Source organism: Scylla paramamosain, chromosome 11 (assembly GCF_035594125.1).
Source record: "Scylla paramamosain isolate STU-SP2022 chromosome 11, ASM3559412v1, whole genome shotgun sequence".
NCBI classification, from domain to species: domain Eukaryota; kingdom Metazoa; phylum Arthropoda; class Malacostraca; order Decapoda; family Portunidae; genus Scylla; species Scylla paramamosain.
In genome coordinates, this window is record NC_087161.1 from 24206198 (window position 1) to 24216022 (window position 9825).

Here is a 9825-nt window from a genome sequence, read left to right on the forward strand (position 1 = left end):
AGAGAGAGAGAGAGAGAGAGAGAGAGAGAGAGAGAGAGTGAGTCATTCAGGTAAAGTAAGAACATCCTTTTGAATCTTGAGTCGTGTTTCTTCGTGACTCTTTTCTGTTGCCACTTGGACACTCCTGCTCCTCCTCCTCCTCCTCCTCCTCCTCCTCCTCCTCCTCCTCCTCCTCCTCCTCCTCCTCCTCCTCCTCCTCCTCCTCCTCCTCTTCATGCAGTTTCTCCTTGCTGCATGGTATTTCTTCCTTTTCTAAGTTCCATGCCTAGAAGAAGCGGTGGATGAGGAGGAGCCTTCATCATTGGTATCCGTTTTCTCTTACTGTGTGATAAATTGTGTACTCCTCAGAAATAACCCCGTAAGAATCCAGGTGCGGTGGTGTTTGTTTATCCTTTACGTTCCATTGTGTTCCCCTGTTTCCGCCGGTAAGGTGAAATGGTGCTTTTTTCATCTTATTTTCCAGTTTCGGCAGCCTTTCCTTGTTCAGACTTTTTTTTTTTTTCAAACAGCCTAACATGAATCAAAAGGTTTGTTGCTGTTTATTTTTCCCCCTGTATATTCCCTTGTATGTTTCTCGTTCTCTTCCTCCTCTTCCTCCGTAAAGCCGCAGCAATGATGTAGTTGTGCTATTTCTACCCGTGCCAGACTCCTCGACGCGGCTTCTTGACTTCCCTGCCTCTTCTCTCTCATCACCCAACACATCCTTCAGTCCATTCTTTCTGTGTCAGCCTCACACGCCTCACTCCCTTCTCTTCATTGTTCCCTTCTGTTCCACCTCATCTCTCCAGCTCCTCCAACATCTTTCTGTGGCTGTCTTACTCTCACGCCTATCCCTTTCCCTTCCTTTTCTCTACATTTTTTCCCTACTGTTCTACCTCATGTTTTCTTGCCCAACAACACTCGTCTACCCATTTCCTGTTTCACCCTCAGCCATACCTCCCTTTCATTATTCTCTATTTTACCTCATTTTCCAAGTCTTCCGTGCCTTCTCTGTCTCATCTTCACATACCTAACCTTCCCTTCATCATCTATTCCACCTCATCTTTTCCATGCTTCCCCCCAACACTTCCTTCCCTTCCTTCCCTCTCTCCCTGCGGACTCACCCCGACGCCTCCACTACCTCGCCGCCCTGACTCTCCGTCCTGCCTCGCTGCATCAAGGGATTCGGTGTCGCCTACGTATGCCAATCGCCCTCACTGCCTCAGCCATTTGGATATCGGGTTCACGCTTCTCACACGGCTTTATCTGCGCCACACACACACACGCACACGCACACACACACACACACACACACACACACACACACACACACACACACACACACACACACACACACACACACACACACACACACACACACACACACACACACACACGAATCCTGCCTTTTCCCGAGGTTTTGTACTGAGTGATGCGCTACAGAAGGTTTATTTACCTCCTGGATTGATCTTACTTGCTTAGCTCACGATTCTTGTCTCGGGAGTTCAGATCTCGTGCTCTCCGGTGACTCCAAGATCGATGCAGGTATTGGGCTGGATGTCATTTTCCAGTCCTGTTGTTCCTGTGGCAGTCTTCCTTTGCCTTGCTGTTGTTGCTGCTGCTGCTGCTGCTGTTGTTCTGTTTCGTTGTTCTTAGTATTTTTTTCTGCAAGGGTTAATGTTGTTTGGTTTATATTTTTGTTATTAATTTTCTACTACATGATTTAATTTGCCATGTTTTATTTTATTGTATTTATTATTATTGTTACACTACCTGATTTTTTTGTTTTTGTTTATTTATTGGTTATAAAAGTGGTATCGTTAAGTTATATACCAAACACTTTTACGATATATATATATATATATATATATATATATATATATATATATATATATATATATATATATATATATATATATATATATATATATATATATATATATATATATATATATATATATATATATATATATATATATATATATATCATTTTAAGGTATTATTTTTAACGTTACACGACCTCTTCATACAATATTTAGCTGTTTGTTTTAGAGTTTCATTTTTAACACAATCATATCTGTAATCTTAACTCAACGTGACGACTTCTGTACTCAATTTTAATTTTATGTTAGTACCTCGGAGTCTCTGCCACGTGTTTACTCCTTGTCCCTCGTGACTTTGTGGAATTCTCAGTGGCGTGGAAGTTCCCTCCTTAACGTCAAGGCTGCCGCGTCTCCTGACTGGCCTGTGCCTGGCGTGTCTGGCGGTGTCTTGTGCACCGCGGCCCATCCTGGCGGCCCCAACGGTGGTGCCTCACGGAATTCCGGGCGGGAGATTGTGCTGCTCCTTGCCTCCCCTTCCCCCATTGCTCGGTGGAAAAGTGTCTGTCTGGTGTTGGAGGGAGAGTTTTTGTTTGTTTTTATTATATTTTGTATTTTGTATAAACATTAAAAGGTTAGATTAATTTTTGAGTAAGAATTATAGGTCAATATTCTGATGTATGATTTACACTACCTTACAGCTAACTTATAAACAACAGTAATGTTTAGGTGCAGGCGACAGTAACATTTCGATTTTGCCTTTTCTAACACGAAGGAAGAACAAACAGCAATGTACCTGTTGCCCCTTACGAGTGCGTTTGGAGGAAGATGATGGTAACGGACGGAGAGGAAATGAATTTAATAAATGTAAGAGTAAGGGGAGAGGAAGATGAGGAACAGAAATAATAATAGGAAGATGTTATATCACTGAAGGAGGAAGAGGAGGAAGAGGAGAATACGGTTAAAGAAGAGAAAATGTAATAACGTGGACCCAATCACTGCAACACCACCACCACCACCATCACCACTACCACCACGTCCTCTCCTACCTCTCTCTCCTCCTCCTCTTCCTCCCGTTAATCCAGCTTACCTTGATCGGTGCATCTGGAATGAACTAAGTACACGGGTGATCCTGGAAATGCTGCGAGGGCGTGATATTTAATTCATAGTTGAGCGTAGGAGTCGCCTGTCAGCCACCCGTGTACATATCCCAGAGACACTGACAGCAGCTGGACCGTGCATCACTGTGGGGGAAGCAGAGCAGTGGTGGCCTGGATGTCTGGTTGTCAGGTCCCATCCTTCACCGTGTATAGTGCAAGTTCTCAGTGCTTAACCCTATCACTGCAACTAATTTTTTTCCTTTTAATCATCAGTAGCTGTTTAAACACTTACTTTTTGACTAATCTCGTAATATTTTTTGTAGTCTGAAAACAAAAAAGATAAAATTAATCTCCTGTTCTCTCTTTTATCCCGTCTAACAATTCTTATAGTGTTTTGGAGGTTATTGACAGATGCCCATAACAGTAAAAGGGTTAATAAGATTCATACGTGAAGGTTCTGGTATGTATGGTCATTGGGAGGTTAAGTGGTGTGATGGTCTGGGTTGCTGTTTAGTGTGAGGGTAGCTGGTATTGATTAATTAGCAGGAGTGGTGGTAATAGGGTGGGTGTGTGTTCATGCTAGTGGTGGTAGTGGTGGCAAGAGTAGTATTAGGGGTCGTAGTGGGGGTAGTATTTGTAATATTAGCAATAGTAGTAGAAGTAGTGGTAGCTGAAAGTAAGGGACCAAATTGACCCTGCGTTTTTTTTTTTTTTTTTCTCTTTTTCAGTCCTTTTACTACTGATTTTTTTCTTCTTTCTTTTTTCTTTTTTTTTTTTTTTTTGTTAGCTGCTATTGAGACGACTTTTTTAGGTAGTACTTTAACATCCCCCAAGCCAGCGTCCAGTAAAAGATAAATTGCAGTAGTAGTAGTAGTAGTAGCAGCAGCAACAACAACAACAACAGTATCACCAGCAACATTAGTAATAGTAGTAGTTGTTGTAAGATCTCAATACAGTCTGATCCTTTAAAACACTCATTATCCTTCCCTTATCCCGCATATACTAAATTAACAATCCCATACTAACCATTTAACCTTACCCTCCTTCCCTAAACAACCTTCCCCATCCTTCACCCCTTCACAAACCCCTCACTGTAATAACCCTTCCTTCTCTCCCTTCACTCCATCCTTCTACATTACCCCTTCTTCACCCGGCACCATCACCAACACACCCCAACTATAACCGTTTCAATTCTTTTTCCCTCCTATCCCCACGCCCCCTTCACCCCTCACCTTTAGCTGCCTCCCCTCCCCCTTCACCTGCCTCCCTTCCCCCTTCACCTGCCTTCCCCTCACCTGTCTGAAATATCGAGCCTGTAAAATGTACCAGATGTTAGTAAGGGCGGGCGGCTGCAATTTTTTTCCTATTTATTTATTGACACTGCAACATTAGAGAGAGAGAGAGAGAGAGAGAGAGAGAGAGAGAGAGAGAGAGAGAGAGAGAGAGAGAGAGAGAGAGAGAGAGAGAGAGAGAGTGCATTCGTTTTAGTAGCTCCTCCTCCCTCACCAGCGTTTTCTCTCTCTACAAAACCTTCCTTGAAGAGTCATTATTTTGTCCAGCTCGTTTCTGTGACACAACTCTTCCTCCTCCTCCTCCTCCTCCTCCTCCTCCTCCTCCTCCTTTCTTATCCAATGTTTCCTCTCTTGCCCTTTCTCCTGTTTCTCCTCCTTTGTTTATAGCACAGAATTTTCTCCTCCTCCTCCTCCTCTCCTTTTATCTCATTTGTCTCCTCCTTCCCTCCCATTTACTTCTCATTCTTATTCCCTTTTCTTGTCTTACACTCTCTCTCTCTCTCTCTCTCTCTCTCTCTCTCTCTCTCTCTCTCTCTCTCTCTCTCTCTCTCTCTCTCTCTCTCTCTCTCTCTCTCTCTCTCTCTCTCTCTCTCTCTTCTTTGTTTTTTCTTCTATCCTTTCACCTCACTTTTATCACCCGTTTTTCCTTCCAATTCTTACATATTTTTTTCCCTCCTCTCACTGCCCCTACTCTTCTACTCTTCTTCCCCCCTCTCTCCCTCCCCCACTCACAAAGCCCGCCCATTAACGCTCATCCAGGCATTTTCTGAGCCTTTTAGGAACCCATTTTGCTCTCTTGTTAAACTTGTTTCACTCGAGATGGACTTTTTTCTCCCTCGGACTCTTCATTTCCATTAAAAAAGTGTTCTCGCTGAACCTTTAGCTACGACACAGCCTGGTCTCCCTTCCATTCACCTCCTCCCCCAGCCTGCCCCCTCTGATGATTACAGGTGGGCGAGAGAGAGAGCGAGGGCAGGTTAAGCGGCAGGTAATTACCGGCTTAATGGCGAGTATACCTGGTCATCATAGCAAGTGATGTGCTGCAGGGAATAGGACTGAAATGGGAATGGATCAGGTCAGCTCGCCTTCCGTGTCTCGCTCTGGAATGGTGACAAAAGGGGGGAAAAAAAGGAGGATTGTGTGTGTGTGTGTGTATGGAGGTTTTACTTCGTGTATTTTTGTTGTTGTTGTTGTTGTTGTTGTTGCTCTTGTTCTTCTTGTTCCTCTTGTTCTTCTTCTTTAGAAAAAAAAAAAAAAGGGAAACGGCTTCTCTGCAAGAACGAGTCTAGCTAAGGGGGATCCAAACTCTTGATTTATTTTATTGTTACTCGACCAAAAGTACAGAATCTTGTACACTGATTCTATTATCCAGGTTGTAATTGACACGCTGGTCTGCTGGGATGTGCCTGGTCGGGAAGGTAGGAGAGATGAGGTACCAAAGGCAAACGTATTATGTATTAGACAAGCCCAGGTTAACACGTAATGGTTGTTGCTGGGGATGTTAATGGAAGATTTTTAGATCAGTAGAGTGAAAGTAATATAGTAATTGTGTGCTAAAGGAGTTGTTTCGAGAATGGCTACAAGAGAGAGAGAGAGAGAGAGAGAGAGAGAGAGAGAGAGAGAGAGAGAGAGAGAGAGAGAGAGAGAGAGAGAGAGAGAGAAAAAAAAATTTGGAACAGACTTAAAGCAGATGTAATTAGGTCGAAGATTGTTCACAGTTTAAAGGAAAGGATTAATAATGCGCGCGCACACACAGACACACACACAAACACACACACACACACACACACACACACACACACACACACACACACACACACACACACACACACACACACACACACTCTAACTAAATTCAGTAAAAGAGTTTCGGCCCTTTAAAATCTTGATCAGATTAGCGTCATTCCTCCTCCCCGCTCCCAACTCTCCACTTCCCACCACTATCTGAGAGGCGCACCACACACCCTCCCTCTGAAAGACTTCTCCTAATACACCACTAACACTATCATCCTTCCTTTTCTTCTACCTGTAGCCTAAGTAATTTCCCTTTTTCTTCCTCTAATCCGTAGGCAGTAACTTTTTTTCCCTTTATCTCAGTGTGTAGGAAAGTTAGCAAGCCTTTGATCGTCACCCTGCTACCGACCCCCTATCTACCACCACCACCACCACCACTACTTCCACTATTAGTTCGCCCTCACTCCTTTGGTCCTATGCTGCCTCTCGTCTTCCAAGGCAGGGACCAAGCAGCCCCTGGGAGAAACTTTGCGTCGAGAGGAGGATCTGATCTCCCTTTGAGCTGCGAGGATCCCCTGCGTAAAGGAGTTGAACTTACGCTCTGATCCCTCGAATAACCTAAACTCCTTGGCTTTCCTTCCGCCTTTTTTTTTCGTTTTTTTTTTCTTTTGTTTTTTTTTGGGTTAGATTCCGGTTCCATTCTGTTCTATACTTACTTTTTTTCTTGGTAGTTTCTCTTTGCGTCGTTTCTTTACTTCGGTTTACTTAATTACGACCTGTTAACTAACCGAAACTAAAAGATAAGATAATCTACTTTTCTTTTCTTTTTCTTTTTTTTTCTGCCCTCCTTTTTCCAGGATTGACTCACCCATTATCTTTTTTTTTTTTTGTCCTGTTCGTTCGTTCTTCATCGAGTTCATTAATTTCTGCTTATTTCTTGACGGATCAAAACTAATGAAACTTGAAGAAATAAAAAAAATCAATTATTTTTTATTGTCTTTATTTCTTCTTAGATCGTCTTTGCATCACCTTGCTTTACTTCTCTTGTTTGTTTATGTAACTTGTTTGTTTATGTGATCGTAACAGATCAGAACTAAAGAAAAATCAAATAAAACATATTTCTCATCTTTATTTCCTTTGCTTATTTACGTTTTTTTTTCTCACTCCTTTTTCTCTTTCTCTAGTTTCCATATATGTCTCACCACAAAAACATACCCAGAAAAGAAAACTACAAGAATCCCTCCATCATACCACTTTTAGGGTAAATAACTCCCAATAGCCAGCAATCAATTTCACCAAAACTTTCTCAAGGGAACCCGATACTTTTCATTTTGTATGGCGGTGAAGTTGCAGATGCCTATACTAGAGTGAAAGTTACAAAGGATTTCACACTCAGGACTTCCAAAGGGCTGGAGACTGTATTCCCAACATCAAAGAAGCTTCTGACGTTCTCCTGAGTGCTGCGGTAAGGAGTGAAGGAGTGAAGGACAGGAGACAAGAGACAGTAGGATAATGGTGAGGGAAGACGTATAGGATGACAGGAAAGAAATGGATATATGAGAAGGGAGGGGAGGTGAGAATGAAGGCCAAGAATAGCATAGAGAAGAAAGGAAATAGGAGAAGGGAAGAGAAAGCAAAAGAGGCAGAAATAAAGGGTGCAGACAAGAATGAAGGAGATGAGAAATGATGAGAGTAGGGAGAGGAAAGAGAGAAAGATGACAGGAAGAAGAAAGATGTGCTTGTGTTGAAATAAAAAAAGAGAAAAAAGCTCAAAAGGGAGGGAAAGGAAGGTGAGTGAGGAAAGAAATTGCAGAGGAAGGAACTTGGCAAAAGAGGGGAAAAAAATAATGTCACAAAGAAAGAAAACTTAAGAAATTAACATGCCAAACTTTATAAAATTAAGAATATGACGTTTACGGAATTTTTCTCCCAAGGTTTTTTCTTTTTCCTTTTTCTACTTTCATTTATTATTTCATTTAAATTGCATATGTGTATTTGCCTACTCTGTCCATTTGTTTTCCACCACCACCACCACCACCACCACCACCACCACCACCACCAAAAATCAACTCTCTATCTCGATCACCATCACCATTACCATTATTTCTATCACAATCACCATCACCCCTACCGTGACCATTAGGTATTGCAACCAACAGCACCACCACACCATTCCCACCATCACTTCTACTACAACCACCTCCATCACTTCTGCTACCACACCACCACCACCACCACCACCACCACCACCACCACAACCACCTCCACCAACACCACCTCCACCAACACCACAGCCGCCACCACGAGTTTCCATACCAAGAAACTGAGACGTGATATTGCAACTTTTGATGAAGGGTGACACGGAGGAAGAGGAGGAGGAAGAGGAGGAGGAGGAGGAGAAAGAAGAAAGGGATGACGAAGAGTGAAGATGGAGGAGGGAGACGAGAAATGATGAAGATAAAGGAGAGAAGGAGGAGGAGGGGAGGGAAGGAAAAGAAGAATGATGAGAAAGAGATGGAAATTGGGAAGGAGACGAAGGAGAAGGAGGAGGAGAAACAGGAGGAGGAGGAAGAAGACCAGGAAGAAGAGATATTAAGTGCCTCCTCTTATTCTATTAGCACCCGGAAGATGTTTATCGTGCTCCTCCTCCTCCTCCTCCTCCTCCTCCTCCTCCTCCTCCTCCTCCTCCTCCTCCTCCTCCTCCTCCTCCTCCTCCTCCTCCTCCTCCTCCTAACACACTGAAACTTCCTAGATCCTTTGTTGGTACTTTTAATCCTATTCCAAGTCCCTCTTGTGGGGATCTGATCCTCTACTGCAGTCCTTTGTATTTTTCCTCTCGATGTGTTCCTTTTCTTCGTTTTTTTTTATCCTTCTTCTTCTTCTTCTTCTTCTTCTTCTTCTTCTTCTTCTTCTTCTTCTTCTTCTTCTTCTTCTTCTTCTTCTTCTTCTTCTTCTTCTTCTTCTTCTTCTTCTTCTTCTTCTTCTTCTTCTTCTTCTTCTTCTTCTTCTTCTTCTTCTTCTTCTTCTTCTTCTTCTTCTTCTTCTTCTTCTTCTTCTTCTTCTTCTTCTTCTTCTTCTTCTTCTTCTTCTTCTTCTTCTTCTTCTTCTTCTTCTTCTTCTTCTTCTTCTTCTTCTTCTTCTTCTTCTTCTTCTTCTTCTTCTTCTTCTTCTTCTTCTTCTTCTTCTTCTTCTTCTTCTTCTTCTTCTTCTTCTTCTTCTTCTTCTTCTTCTTCTTCTTCTTCTTCTTCTTCTTCTTCTTCTTCTTCTTCTTCTTCTTCTTCTTCTTCTTCTTCTTCTTCTTCTTCTTCTTCTTCTTCTTCTTCTTCTTCTTCTTCTTCTTCTTCTTCTTCTTCTTCTTCTTCTTCTTCTTCTTCTTCTTCTTCTTCACTATCCGTTTCATATTTTCACAGTTACGTAGTGTTGTCGTCATGTGGTACTGTTGTTATTTCTCCAAACTTTTAATAATCTCCGTGTATTTTCAGCCGTGTTTCCTCTCACCCAGATACACGCACAGCATTTAGCGAGCTGGGCTGTTATGATTGATGCGTTTGTGCCCTATGCTCCTTTCGTCTTGGTCTTTATTTATCTCTCTCTCTCTCTCTCTCTCTCTCTCTCTCTCTCTCTCTCTCTCTCTCTCTCTCTCTCTCTCTCTCTCTCTCTCTCTCTCTCTCTCTCTCTCTCTCTCTCTCTCTCTCTCTCTCTCTCTCTCTCTCTCTCTGATTTGGCCTGGATACAGCTAACTTCTAACCCTTCACTTCACTTCTTTCCCCCTTTTTCCTTATTTCTTCCTTTCTTTCTCCCTCCTCCTCTCCTCCTCAACCCGTCCTTCTCCCCTCCTTCTCCTGCCCCTCCCCCTGCTTGATTAGGTTTCAGGGGTCAGGGCAGGAATATTAATGACCT